This window comes from Pistacia vera, unplaced genomic scaffold (genome assembly GCF_008641045.1).
Source record: "Pistacia vera cultivar Batoury unplaced genomic scaffold, PisVer_v2 Contig785, whole genome shotgun sequence".
NCBI lineage: Eukaryota > Viridiplantae > Streptophyta > Magnoliopsida > Sapindales > Anacardiaceae > Pistacia > Pistacia vera.
In genome coordinates this window covers 319769-334918 of record NW_022196651.1, presented here as the reverse complement: position 1 = coordinate 334918, position 15150 = coordinate 319769, and the positions used below count along the sequence as shown (strand labels likewise).

The window sequence follows — 15150 nt, the reverse complement described above, 5'->3', positions numbered from 1 at the left end:
ATTTGTATGAATTTAACAACCTGATAGAGCTTCACCAGGTCTCAGATTGTTTGACAGTGACTTTGACCTCCCATGCCAAATGGTGGTTCAGGTCGGTCCCTGCGGGATCGATCAGTTCATGGCCTCAGATGAGCGCGATGTTCCTAAGGCATTTTCAAGCAAATCGGAAGTTCTAGATGCCTTTGAGCTACCTTAGCAATATAAGGTAAGAAAGGGATGAATCCCTCCAGTCCTATATTGACCGTTTCCATAGAGAGCTCAACAAGGTGGCTCATACTCCTGAAGAGTCTGTTCGGACTCTCATCATAGCCAGAGTCCGTCTATAGACCGACCTGTGGAAAGAATTACAGGCTGAGGACGATGTTTCCCTCACTGGATTCTATAATTTCGCAGAGAAATACCTCCAAATAGAAAATTCAATGGCAGCACTCCGCTATCGCCACCACGTCGCTCCGGGCAGTACACCTGGTCGGCAGGATAGTAGAAGAGCTGATCGCAAAGAGGACGCAGACGATCAGCGAAGAGGGAAGAAACCTCGTTACGAGCCTAAAAAGTCCTATGCCCCCGTCCCTCGTCGTGATTGTGACAGAAACCAATATACTCCATTGAACGCTTCTGTATCGGCTATTCTCGATAAATTCAAGGAGGCCAGCCTGCTCAGAGAGCCCGAGCCCATGAAAACTCCAGCGACATCCAGAAATAATAAAAAATATTGTCGCTATCATTGGGACAATGGGCACCATACCGATGAATGCCGAGCTCTCAAGTAGGCGATCGAAAACCTTATCAAGCAGGGATATTTCAAGGAGTATATTGATGACTTTGCTCCCTCACAAGAGAAAAATCAGGGGGAGTCAAGTAAGAAGCGCCAAGATCAGAAAGGAGTGTGCACCCTCAATTTAATTTTCAGGGGATCACACTTCACGGGAAACTCGCGAGGTGCCCAAGAAAGCTATGCTCGCGAGGCACATCACAAGCCCATCAGAGCGATGAGCGTGGCGCAGCGACCATAGAAGGTTCGCCGGGAGGAGGAAATTTCCTTCTCCGAAAAAGATACAGCCCGGCTACATCATCTTCATGAAGATGCCCTTGTGATAACACCCCTCATAGGGCGCCATATTGTCCAGAGGATGTTAGTGGATAACGGAAGTGCTATGGACATCCTGTTCGCTTCAACTTTCGAAAGAATGAATTTGGACGAGACAGACCTGAAACTTGCCTCGTTCCCTCTATATGGCTTCACAGGGGACCACCTATTCCCCAAGGGCATGATCTCACTCCCAGTCATGTTGGGTGACTTCGACGAAGTGACCAGAGTAATTGAGTTCTTGGTAGTGGATTGCCCATCCGCCTTTAATGGAATTCTGGGGCGACCTCTGCTGAGACACTTCAAGGCGGTCACTTCAGTCTACCATTTGAAAATAAAGTTCCCCACCCCGATGGGGATTGGGGAAGTTAGCGGGTCTCAGCGCGCAGCTTGGGACTGCTGTGTGAAAGCAGTTTAGATGGCGTGCAAAGGCAAAGGCACCTCGCGCGGCGATCACAACCAGACAATGGTGATCAACCAGATAGAGCCACAGCCTAGCCCAGCCGATGATAATATAGATCCTCACATTCAGGATTGCCCTTCCAATGGGCCAGTTGAGGACCTGACTGAAGTACTGGTCGACCAGACCGAGCCAAGCAGGGTGTTGAGGATCGGTAAAAATCTAAATCCCCAGCTCGTTACTGACCTGACCAACTTCCTCAGGAAAAACATCAATGTGTTCGCATGGTCGCATGCAAACATGGTTGGGATCAGCCCGAATGTTATTTGCCATGCATTAAATATCGACAATGAAGCCAAGCCAGTTCGCCAAAAGAGGAGAGCGATGGACCCGAAGCGATATGCTACCTTGAAGCTTGAGGTGGATAACCTCCTCCGAAATGGGTCTATCCGAGAAGCACTCTATCCGACCTGGGTTGCCAACCTAGTTCTAGTAAAGAAGCCTAACGGCAAATGGCGGACTTGATCGACTTCACCGACCTCAACAATGTGTGTCCAAAGGACAGTTTTCCCCTGCTGAGAATTGACCAGCTCGTGGATGCCACCTCAGGGCACGAGCTGCTAAGTTTTATGGATGCATACTTGGGATACAATCAAATTCTGATGTACGGGCCAAACGAAGAGCATACATCGTTTATTACAAATCGGGGACTGTATTGCTATAAAGTTATGCCCTTCGGCCTCAAGAACGCTGGTGCAACTTACCAGCGACTGGTTAACCAGATGTTCTCCGAACAGATGGGCAGATCGATGGAGGTCTATGTAGATGACATGCTGGTGAAGTCCCATGTCGCTCCAGACCATGTAGCATATCTCGCTGAGATGTTCGGCATCCTCCGACAGTACCAAATGAAGTTGAACCCCCTCAAATGTTCATTCGAAGTATCCTCGGGAAAATTCCTAGAGTACATGGTTAACCAGCGGGGAATTGAGATCAACCCCGAAAAAATCCAAGCTCTCCTCGATATGAAGAGCCCGACCAATAAAAAACAGGTTATGAGCCTGAACGGGCGTATAGCAGCGCTAAGTCGCTTCATATCAAGGCTAACAGATCGCTGCTTGCCATTCTTCAATGTACTCAAGGCCAATAAGAAGTTCAGATGGACTCCCGAGTGCAAACATGCCTTCCAGAGAATAAAGGAACACCTCGAGAAGCCACCACTTCTGTCCAAACCTCTCCCACGAGAGATCCTCCTTTTGTACCTGTCCGTCTTGCAGTTCGCGGTCAGTGCAGCTCTAGTTCGAAAAGAGAATGGAACGTAATGACCAGTATATTACACGAGCAAGTGTCTATTGGATGCCGAGATGCGATATCCGAAAATGGAGAGATTAGCCTATGCCCTGCTGATCGCTTCTCGAAAGCTGTGACCTTACTTCCATGCCCATACAGTTCACGTATTAACTAATTACTTGCTTAGACAAGTCCTCCAAAAACTGGAGGTGTTGAGAAAATTGCTCAAATGGGCCATGGAACTCAGCCAATTCGATCTCCATTACAAACCAAAAGCAGCTATTAAATGGCAGGCTGTTGCTGACTTCATCTAAGAGTTTTCGCATCATCTAGCGAACGAGTCGGAACAGCCCAACGAAGTCATCCAGAAAACTGTTCAAAATCTCTCGACTTGGACCCTCTACGTCGATGGATCATCGAATAGAAAGAGGGCCAGAGCGGGCCTTCTCTTGTTGAGTCCTGAAAGGGCCCGCATTCATGACATTCTCTGATTCGGTTTCAAAGTAACTAATAATGAGGCCGAGTATGAAGCTCTGCTCGCTGGACTCAGGTTGGCCAAAGAAATGGGCACAACCGTGATCAGCGTCCACAGTGACTCCATGCTGGTCGTTAACCAGATTTTGGGAAAGTATCAAGCCAAGGAAGATAACATGATCAATTATCTGAAGAAAGCTAAGGCCGCACTCGAGTCGTTCAAGCACTTCACAATCACTCAAATCCTAGAGAAAATAATTATGTGGCGGACGCCTTGGCAAGGATAACCTCATCATTAGACTCGGATGCACCAGGGAGCATTCCTGTTCGATTCATCGAAATCCCCAGCATCAGCCCAATCGAACAAACCGTGAATGTAACAGGTTCGGGCTCATGGATGACCCCCATTACTCAGTATCTTAAGGATGGGATCTTGCTTGACGATAAGATCGAGGCAAGGGTTCTACGAACGAGATCTGCTCGCTACACCTTCATCGGAGACCCGCATTACAGGCGAGGGTTTAGTGCCCCCCTCCTCTGATGTGTGACCAGCAAAGAAGCAGATTATATCATGCGGGAGATACATAAAGGGATCTGCAGTAATCACACCGTCATGCGATCTCTTGCAAACAAGGTTGTTCGTCAGGGGTACTATTAGCCCCGGATCTAAGATGACGCCTACAACTTTGTCAAAAGGTGTGATAAGTGCCAGCGGTTCGCAAATATACCGGAGCTTCCTTCCACGTACTGATAACCATGACTAGCCTCTGGCCTTTCTCCATGTGGGGGATCGATCTCATCAGTCCCATGCCAGTCGGTAAAGGGGGAGTCAAATACGCCGTAGTCGTGGTAGATTACTTCAGCAAATGGGTGGAAGCCGAACCGCTAGCCGCGATCACGACCAAAAAGCTCAAGGACTTCGTTTTCAAGAATATTGTGTGCCGCTACGGAATTCCTCATACCCTCATCTCAGATAACGGGAAACAGTTCAACAACGAGGAATTCAAACAGTTTTGTGACGAGCTGGGCATCCATAAAAAATTTGCCTCAGTAGCAAGGCCACAAGCAAATGGCCAAGTTAAAGCTATCAACAAAACCATCAAGCACACTCTGAAGGCCAAACTTGGCGCAGCCAAAGGGAATTGGGCTGACAACCTCCCCGAAGTCCTATGGCCGTACATAACTACTCCAAGAACCTCCACCTCAGAAACACCTTTTACGCTAGCATACGGATGCAAAGCGATGATCCCTGTAGAGGTGGGAACTGGTTCACTTCGGAGGGACTTGTATAATAAGGCTGACAACGAAGCATTTATGAGAGCAAGCCTAGACCTTGTTGAAGAACATCGCAGCAAGACATCGCTAAGGATAGTAGCCTATCAGCAACGCGCGAAGAGGTTCTTCAATTCAAAGGTCAGGCGAAGAGACTTCCAGGTCAGCGACCTTGTGCTAAAGGAAGTTCTTCTCGATATCAGGGAACCAAGTGCGGGAGTGTTAGGACCAAACTGAGAAGGTCCATACCGCATCGACAAAGTGATAAGACCGGGGACTTATCATCTCAAAAGGCTGAACGGTTTTAAGGTACCCCGAGCTTGGAATGCTGAGCACCTTCGACCATAGTATCAGTAATTCCGAATTTAGCTTTCTTTGTAAATTAACTTGCAATTTGTGTAAATAATTTCCTTGTAAAGTGTCATTTTGTTCGCATGTAATCTTGTTCGTGTGAATGTGTTATGTCATCACACTTGTTTCAGTAAATGTAAGCAATCAGGAAGTACTCATGTATAATAAAGCGAACAAAATTGTAAAAGCAGAAATGTATTTCATTAATGTGGAGTACAACAGGCAAAATAACATGACTATAAGCCCTAATCCAGCTCCTAGATGGCCGACCTCGTTGTTCTAGGGCTGGTCCACTGAGAGTTTATCCGAGCCGTGTCCTGAACGTCCTGCTCAGGAGGCCGCTGCTTCATCATCCTCCTGCGCCATGGACATAAGTGTATCTTGCCAGTCTTCCAGGAGGTCGGACAAGTCAAGTCACGGATTCTTCGGTCGCAAGGCATAAATAGAGTCCATTGCCCATTTGACAACCTTCTCCTCGACCTCCGCTGCCTGATCTTACATCTCTTGCGTTAAGGAAGTAACTTTTTCTTGACTTTCCTAAAGTTCAACTTCGAGAGCTTGCCTTTCCTTCTCGGAGGCATCCTTCTCTTGCTCTGTTCGTAAGACCTGCAGAGAGATCGCTTTAAGCTCCTGGTCCGTCTCCCCGGCCTCCTTGGAGGGTCTGGCTATAGTTCTTTGCAGCTCATTTACTTCCTCTCCATGCTTCTCGAGCTGCGCTTTCTGGAAGTCCACCGTACGAAGAGTCGTGTCTCTTTCGTTCAGGTACCTGTTCACTGACTCAGAAAATAGGTTTCTCTCTGTTTCGGCAGCTTCCAAGCTTTGCTAGAGCGCTGCGTTCTCTTCCTTCAGAGCAACACCTCCTTTCGTGGCTCCCAGTTGAACCTTTTCCATGGACATTTGCATGGAAAGAAGAGCCTGCAAACAAAGAAAGAAAGAGTTAGCTAATCAAAAGAAACTAAGGGAAGTCCTCGCCGAGGATAGTTCATTCACCTTGCTCAAGTGTTGGACCGATGTGGACATTAGGTCCACGTCACTAGAACTTGCAAACTACTCGAAAGATTCTGAGAGTCCGCATTCCAATAGGGCGTATGCCACTGGCTGCAGGTGCTCCAGCAGGTTCCCTAGCAAGTCCAGCACGAGAGTATCCTTCTTCATGGCCTCAGCAACGGTCGTGTCGTCTATAGGTTCCTTGCCCAACCTGCTTGCGTCCAGCCGTGACCTCTTTGATTGATCGCCCTCAGATTCGGTCTCTGACTCCTCGACCTGAATCTATTTCCTCTTCTTTTGCTTGGCCGTTGTCTTCAGCCTCGGGCGAGCAGGCGATCGCTGGGAGACCTTCGTGGTTCACATTGGCACGTCCTCTGAAGGTTGTGCTTGAGAAGTTTCGGAAGGTCGCGCCGGTTGGCCCGATGTTGCGCCTTCTGTCGGAGGAACGTTCGAAGCAGTTTCAGCCGCTTTGGCTTTCTTTGTCTGAGGGAAATTAAGTAGCCTTCGTCGCTGCTGCTTTGACTCCTTCAGAGGCATGGTCGCTGCATGCAAAGCATCATTAGCCAAAATATCACTTTACATGACTAGAAAGGGACCAGTTAGGAGGACTTACTCAATGGGGGCTCTGACGACGCGTTTGCGTTTTAGAAACCGTATTTCCGCAAACTTGCAGTCGTCACGAGTTTCTTTGCATCGCGCTTGTCCTCGGGTAGGGATCCGAATTACAGGATCCTACTTCTATCGAAGAGCAGCCCTAGGTCGATCGTCTTGTTAACTGTCATAAAGGAATCAGGTCATTAGAAAGCATGTTCCGAGTGCAATGAACTTGTCAAAAAAAAAAAAAAAAAAAGAGGAGCCTACTCGGTTCCTGGAAGCGGCAATGGCCATCATAATGAAAGGAGAAAAACTTCGTTTCATAGGCCCCCGCGTTGCTCGGGTAGCTGTGTATCCTATCAGAGATAGTAGGTCGCCTAGACAAGTAGTAAGAGCCCTTGTCCTTGCTCTTGCTCTTTTTCAAATAATATGAGCAACCGACCTCCATCGCGGTCAGCTCGTCTAGCCCGTTCTCTTGGCACGCGATGTACATTGCAACGGCAATGACGTACGCGTTTGGAGTCAGCTGCATCGACGCAACCCCGAAGTGGTCCAAAAGCGACCTGATGAAAGGGTGGAAGGGGATCAGTCCCCCACCTTTGGTGATCTCCTCAGAGACCACGGCCAGACCACTTAGCGGGTACCGCGATAAGTGTGCCACGTCGAGGAAAGCATCCACCTCGATGCCGTACTGCTTTATTACCCTCTCGAGCTCATCCCCGATAAGAATCGAGAAGACCTTGATAGGGATGCTTGGAGCACCCTGTAAGGACGAACCGGTTCCCTGTTTGGATTTGGTTGCTGAGGGGTCTATTTTGCTGGTCTGCAAAAGCGACAAGCAGAAAGGTCATTTAGCCGTCGTACTCTATTTCGTATGATGATGTGGGAGGAAACAAACTCCCTAAATTCCAAAGGAAACCCTAACGGCATGATTCGAGCCGCCATTCATGGCTTGAACCCGACCTAAGCATCTCGTCTCCGATAGGCTACCGGAAGACAGATGCCATTCAGCCATGAAAGATAACGAAACCAAAACAGGGAAAAGCTCTTACCTCTCGGAGTATGAGAATAGCTTCCGCTTCGAATACTAGAAAAATGCTGGTTTGAGAGACAGGTTCCAAGTTTGCGAAAATCTTTTACTCTCTAAGAAAAAGGCTTTGGTGACATTGCTTGAGAACGACTCGAGGTTTTTACAGCATATGAATCGGCATTTCAATTTCTTAGAATCGAAACGGTGTTTGGGCGGCAAAGGTTTCTCACCGTTGATCATGACCACGTGTCGCGCATCAGCGGGGAAGAGTGAGCGTCACGACTGGATAAAGTCAAACCTTCATATCTTTCGTTGAAAAGCTCAAACGACGGCCATCTCTCTTCCTCAGAGCATTAATTGCGTCTCAAATCTACATTTAATGCTCTGATAAAGGGCGTCGTTCCAACGTACAATGCATTTGATGTCCTGATAAGGCGTACTGTGTCAACGCACAATGCATTTAATGTATCTGGCTGACACTTATCACTCACAGGGCACATCTGTCAGTGCAGGGACTACTTCATTAAATGCAACCATGAAAAAAGGACAACAAGTGACGTCTGACGAAATCAGGTCGTTTGTCCCCTACAAACAATGAACATGCGAGGTCGTTCTCGAAAAAGTGTCATCTCGACCTACTTTCAGGCAGGTCAGAATTTCCAGAATTTTTAGAATTTTCAGAATTTTCAGAATCTCCAGGAATCATCCAATTGCGGCATGACTTGTAGTTTCCAAGGTTCGGTTCTCAAACCTTAAAAACTAGGGGATTTCTGTTATGCTTGGGAACATAGGGTTGACGTGGCACCTAGTTAAGTGCAAAAGGTCAGATCTCGGGAAGAGTCTATTGCCATTTTGGCGCAACTGAGTCGTGTGATCATGGTTGCACCCCATAGCTTGCTTCCGTCAGAATAATGGGTGCACGTCAGGCCAACAAGGAGCTGTGATGATCCCGCGTGTCCAACCCCTATAGCAAATCACGTGAATTACTCTAAAAGAAGGATTTGCATGGATCATCCCACCAATTTGTAGATTCAGTGATCATTACCTCAAGGCATCCCACTATAAAATGGGAGCTCTTCTCTCATTAAGGGGATTCGCACATTTTTACTCTTGACAAAACTCTCTCTCTCTAGAAAAGACAGTCTTTAATACCTTGTATCATCAGTGTAAAGTCAGTCGTCTAAAGCGACCTGACCATTATCATTAATAAAATCATTAGTGGACGTGGGATTTGCTTCCTTAGCATCCGAACCACTTTAAAACTCCTTTCTCACTACATTTAGTGTCATTTTTCCTTTCCATTCACGTGTGTCTTTTGAGCCAACCTAACATTTCACACGTGCGTTTCGTTAATGTCAAAATCATGCATCAACAGATCCTAACTAATAAGTACTATTATTATATACATAGATCACTGATAGTTACTATCAAATTATAGTACTAGAGTATTTCTATTCTCCATTATAAATTCATGACCAAAGCTAGCTTTCCATCTGCAACTTGCGTCTTTAATAAATTTCACAAATATAGTGCTAGTTATAGATTGATACAAATCATGGAAAAACCTTCTTTCGCTGATGAAATCAACCAATCAAACAAGTGTGGTGTGAAAAGATTACAGTTCTAAGCATCGATGGGGGAGGAACTAGAGGAATTATACCAGCAACTATATTGAGTTTTCTTGAATCAAAGTTACAAGTACGCATACTAGTCTTGCCAACGAACACTTTTCATTACACATGTGCACCTAGATAAATTCACTCACGTTGCTGCAACCTCTAACATAGCTAGCTATTATATATTAGAAACTTAATAGTTCTGATATGGCCACTTCTAGTTCCAAGCTACCTACATGCATTTGTATTTTCTAAGAAAAAAAAAAATATTCAAACTAATTTTGGACTGTGCATTGTTTGATAGATGGAACAGGAATTGGATGGAGAAAATGCTCGACTTGCAGATTACTTTGATGTGATTGCAGGAACTAGCACAGGAGGTTCAATAACAAGCATGTTGATAGCTCCTGACGAACAAGGGCGTCCTCCTTACATTGCAAAAGATATTGTTCCCTTCCATCTCAAGCATGGCCCTAAAATATTTCCTCAGTCCCTGTAAGCTGTGTGTGCAGTTATATTAATTTACTTCTTCTATAGTTAAACATGCATTAGTAATTTTCTGGGCAATTAACTTGTGGTTTGATGATTTTAGTCGAATCTTTAAGAGAATGAAGCCTTTACTGGGACCAAAATACAATGACGACTATCTAAGAAAGTTGTTCACAATATACTTGGGCATCGAAGACTGCATGGCAATCTAACGTGAATTGTTATACCCAGTACTTTTGACATCAACCTACTTCAACCTACCATCTTTTCAAAATTTCTGGTGAATTATTTTTCATTTCAATAAATACTTTTAAGTATATTGTTTGGAGCTAAATAATTAGGAAATTCATATATTAATAATGAAGTCAGAATCAGATGCTTTGCTATCAGATATTTGCATTGCTACTTCTGCAGCCCCAACTTATTTTCCAGCTTATCATTTTAAAACTAAAGATTCGCATGGGAATGATAAACCATTTCACCTCGTTGATGGAGGAATTGCAGCAAATAATCCTGTAAGTCTATCCAGGCCCTTTTTCTAGAAAACTAAGAATTGCTTTGTCGCTTGGAGTTATACTTTTATTTTGATTCTGACCGTCTTTTGAAGACATTGCTGGCCATGAACCCAACAGGAACCGCGTTCCCAGGAAATCCAGATGAGGTATCGGCACAAGCTCTACAATATGAGAAGGTCCTAGTATTATCACTAGGAACAAGAAATTCCAAAATAGAGAAAAAATAAGATGCTTAAATGGCTGCAAAATGGGGAATTCTGGGGAGGCTTTACACACAGGGAAATCTTCCTTTAATTGATTCATTTACCTCTGCTAATGTCGACATGGTCGACCTTCACATGTCCTTGATTTTCAAATCCCTTGGGTGTGAACGAAACTACCTTCGTGTCCAGGTTTTCTTTATATCTATATAACCCCACATTCAATAGCTCCATTTAATTAATCAAACAATAAGTTTTTGATTTAATTAAACATGTATGATAAGATATATAGAGTAAATAATAATCATAAGTTTGCTATTAGGATGCCATGCTGACCGGGGATACATCATCAACGGATAAAGCGACCAAGAAGAATATGCAGGAGCTTGTAAGGATTGGTGAAAGGCTCTTGAAGAAACCTGTTTCCAGGATGAACCTCGGCAGTGGGATCCTGGAACCAGTTGATAATGGAGTCACTTGTTGTGATGTGGCATTCTGATGACACACGTGGAAGTCAACTTGGAGTTTGACTGGTCAAATGTAAATTGTTAAGGCTTGAGGGGCAGTTTAGTCTTTTGCTATCTTCGAACGACCTAATCTGTTTTAGATCTTGTGCGCAGCTCACTTCTCTCGATTCTCTCTTGGTTAATAGAGAGAGAAATCAGTTAGAGGTGCTGTGCTGGAAATCCAAGGTTCGTCTATGGAATCAACGGTGATGGTAGGTGTGAGCTGTCCTTATTGTTTAGTCTTTCTTTTCCTGTATAAATATGTACTGATTTCTACCTATTTGAGATATGAGTGGTGAGAGCATTTGGGTATACGGGTGTAAAATTAGGAGGGTTTTGTATCGGGGTGATGCCTTGTGTAAAGGGGTGAGCCGATTCTTCTGTAAGGTTTCTCAAACTCATAGTGAAATCTTTTTTCTGGTTGCTTTGAAGAGTGGATGTAGGTAATCTTTAAGATTACCGAACCACTATAAATCTGGTGTTATTTCTCTTTCCTTTTTCATTTTGCTGCTTAATTGTTATTTCTGTACTTATTCTGGGTGGATGAATGTTTCTGGGTTATTGCATGTTTATACTGTTTTGGATTACATTTTATAACAATTGGTATCAGAGCTTTGTTTTCGAGCACCTAGGTTTCATTATTCTAGATTGTGAGATCCAATTCTATGAATCTGCAGTAATCTAGGGTTTGACTATTTTCTACAGTTCTGTTTGTTACTTAGGGTTTTTCGGCTGGTCTCTAGAATTTGGGGCTTTTGGTTTCTAAGTAACTAGGAAGGTTAGAAACCTAGAAATGTCTAAGTATGAACTTGAGAAGTTTACAGGAGATAATGATTATGGGTTATGAAAGATGAAGATGAGGGCTGTCTTAGTCAAGGATGGGTTGTCTGCTACCTTAGAAGGTGAGGAGAGCTTACCAGAGACCTTGTCTGAAAAGGAAAAGAAAGAACTACTAGATAAGGCTTACGGTTCTCTAATCCTAGGGTTAGGAGATAAAGTCCTAAAAGAGGTTAAGAAGATGAAAACACCAGCAGAGATTTGGGAAAAATTAGATTCCTTATACCTATCTAAGTCTTCACCAAATAGGTTAGTTTTAAAACAGAAATTTTTCAATTTTAAAATGGATGAGAACAAAGTTTTAGGTGACAACATAAATGATTTTAGGAAACTAATACAAGATTTAGAAGGTCTCAGTGTTACAATTGAGGATGAAGATCAAGCTGTAATCCTTCTTGATTCTCTTCCTAAAAGTTTTTCAAATTTTGTTGATACTCTTAAGTATGGTAGACAAACTCTTAAGCTAGATGAAGTTGTAGTAGCCATTACTACTAAGGATACTGAGTTTAGAAAGGAGGGTAAGTTAGATGGAGAGGGACTGAATGTCAAGGGTAGATCTGAGAAAAAGTGGTCAAAGAAAGGTCATTTTAAAAATAGATCTAAGTCCAAATCAAAAATTGTCAAGAAATGTTTCCATTTTCATAAAGAAGGGCACTTTAAGAGGGATTGTCCAGATAGGAAGAAGAGGTCAGGGGAGAAAGAGGTTAGTGGTAGTGTTGATATAGCCTCAGATGGGTATGAAAGCTCTGATGTTCTAGTAGCTTCCAATAGGGAATCTGAATCTGAGTGGATTTTGGACTCTGGTTGCACTTTCCATATGACTCCAAATAGGAGTTCACTGATGAACTTTAAGAAGATAGAATCTGGCAAGGTTCTAATGAGGAATAATGCAGTGTGTAGTGTATTAGACATTGGGGATGTCAGATTAAGTCTTCATGATGGCAGCTCTAGAATCCTTTCAGAAGTTAGGTATATACCTGATTTGAAAAGGAACCTGATTTCCCTAAGCAGTTTAGACTCAAATGGGTTTAGTTACAAGGCTCAAGGTGGAGTACTTAAGGTTACAAAAGGGTCATTAGTGGTTATAAAAGGGGAGAAAAAGAATGACTTATATGTCTTAAATGGTTCCACAATTGCTGGAACAGCAGAAATAACATCTCAGAAAATTAACAAGAGTTCTATTTGGCACAAAAGGTTGGGACACATTAGTGAGAGAGGTCTAATTGAGTTAAGTAAGCAGAATGTCTTAGGAGGGGATAAAATAGAGAAGCTAGGGTTCTGTGATCACTGTGTTTATGGGAAGATGAGCATAATTAGGTTTAGTGTGGGAAACCACTGTTCTAAGAGCATTTTAGACTACATTCATTCTGATGTGTGGGGGCCAACCAAACATCCATCTTTGGGAGGATGTAGGTATTTCATTAGCATCATAGATGATTTTTCTAGGAGGGTTTGGATCTATTTTTTGAAAACTAAGGGAGAAGCCTTTAGGAAGTTCAAGGATTGGAAAATTATGATAGAAAACCAATCTGGAAAGAGGATCAGGAAACTAAGGACAGACAATGAGCTAGAATTCATCAATGAGGATTTTGATAACTTGTGTAGGGAGAGTGGAATTCTGAGGCATAGAACAGTGAGACACACACCCCAACAAAATGGTTTAGCAGAAAGGATGAATAGAACCATCCTTGAGAAAGTTAGAAGCTTGTTATCCTATTCTAGGTTACCCACTAGATTTTGGGCAGAGGCTGCTCATACAGCAGTTTACCTGATTAATAGGATTCCATCCTCAGCTCTTAGTTTCAGAACACCCATGGAAAATTGGTCTGGGTATCTTGCAGATTATAGCAATCTTAGGGTGTTTGGATGCACTGTTTTTGTTCATGAGAAAACTGACAAACTAAAACCAAGGGCCATTAGATGTGTCTTCTTAGGGTACCCTGATGGTATAAAAGGTTATAGGTGCTGGGATATTGTAGGACAAAAATGCATAATCAGTAGAGATGTTAGGTTTAATGAGGATGAGGTGATTGGCCTAAATCAAAATGGGTTGAGTGAGAGTGAAAATGCAGTTAAGGCAGAGACAATAAACCTAGATTTAGGTGGAGATAACTCAAACCTGGACAATATTGAACCAGACCCCAATACTGATGATCAAACCCTGGAAGATGAACCTAGCCTAGAGGATAGTGATGATAGTGATAGAGTTGAAAATGAGCTTCAAAATTATCAACTAGCTAGGGATAGAGTGTTAGTGTATATTAGTGTATGCCCTAGAAACCATTCATGTTGTCGGTTTCAGAGCATTTTATCTTGTATTTATATATATCATAAATAATGGAAGAAAGAGTTCTTCAATTCATATATATAAATTGCTTCCTTTATTCAGTCATGCATTTAAAATAAAGTATGTATATGAATTGTCCAGATGATTCATTTAATCGGTAAATGAATTATTGAAAAGGGTTCCCTACGGAAGCAATATAATTTGGGCAACTATATTGCACAGTAGGCATATTGGATGCTTCCGAAAGATATCATGAGTTAATACAAGTACGGATGACGATGATAGTCATGTCACTGGGGCATTGGTATGGATTAATGGTTGGTGAACTGTTTTTCGAACATGACCAAATAACGACAAATCACTTGGAAAAACATGTAGTCAATGATTTATCATTTGGTTATGTCAGTGTACGATGTAGTCCTTTGACCTGAGACATTGTAGTCGAATCCGATATGGATGCGTATGGTTCATACGGTGTATAAGTACGAGACTAATCATGTTTCGTATAATAAAGCCTATTTGGTCATGCGTTGTTCATATGCGGAAACGAACGATGGTCAAGAGGGGATCCATTGACTCGGAAATATAGGATCGGGAGTACCGCTGACTCCATCCGGATTCGAGTTCCTAGACGAACATCGATAAATGTCGGAAAACTGAATCTCTGGCCAGAGTCTATTATTAGTCATACAAAAGTAAGTTTGTGATGACAAGTTCCGGACATATTGATCGACAATTCGGTAGAAGATCGAGTTTAGGATTTTGACGTTCCATGAATCCATACTCGATTAGGATATCTCAATGGAGGGACTTTACCTGCATGGTACGTATGATCTGAAATGGGTTCGATGAAGTATTTCTTCATCGTGGTTTAGGGACTATGGCACATTGCTAGATGTTTACCATAGTCGTTGGGCCTCCGGACAGGTTTCCGGATTCATCCAGAACCGGCTCACGGCTAATCCACGGTGGACCTACATGGTCACACCAATAGCCTTGAGAAGTTAGAGAAGGATGAGAGAGAGAAATGATTATCCGAAGAGGGCTAGCACCTTCCGAGGGTAATAACGGGATTTCTATAGTAATAGTTACATAGAAAACAATTTGTGACATTTTAAGGGTTAAAATGGTCAAGCAATAATTAATTATATTTAATTATTATATCTTAAAGTGTTAAGATTAATGAGATGAACAAAAATAACCTTTTAATAGTTA

At 43.2% G+C, this 15150-nt stretch overlaps 1 pseudogene; it reads left to right on the top strand.

Moving 5' to 3' along the window:
- Positions 1-419: 419 nt before the first annotated feature.
- LOC116116837 lies at positions 420-10804 on the top strand (annotated as a pseudogene).
- Positions 10805-15150: the final 4346 nt, after the last annotated feature.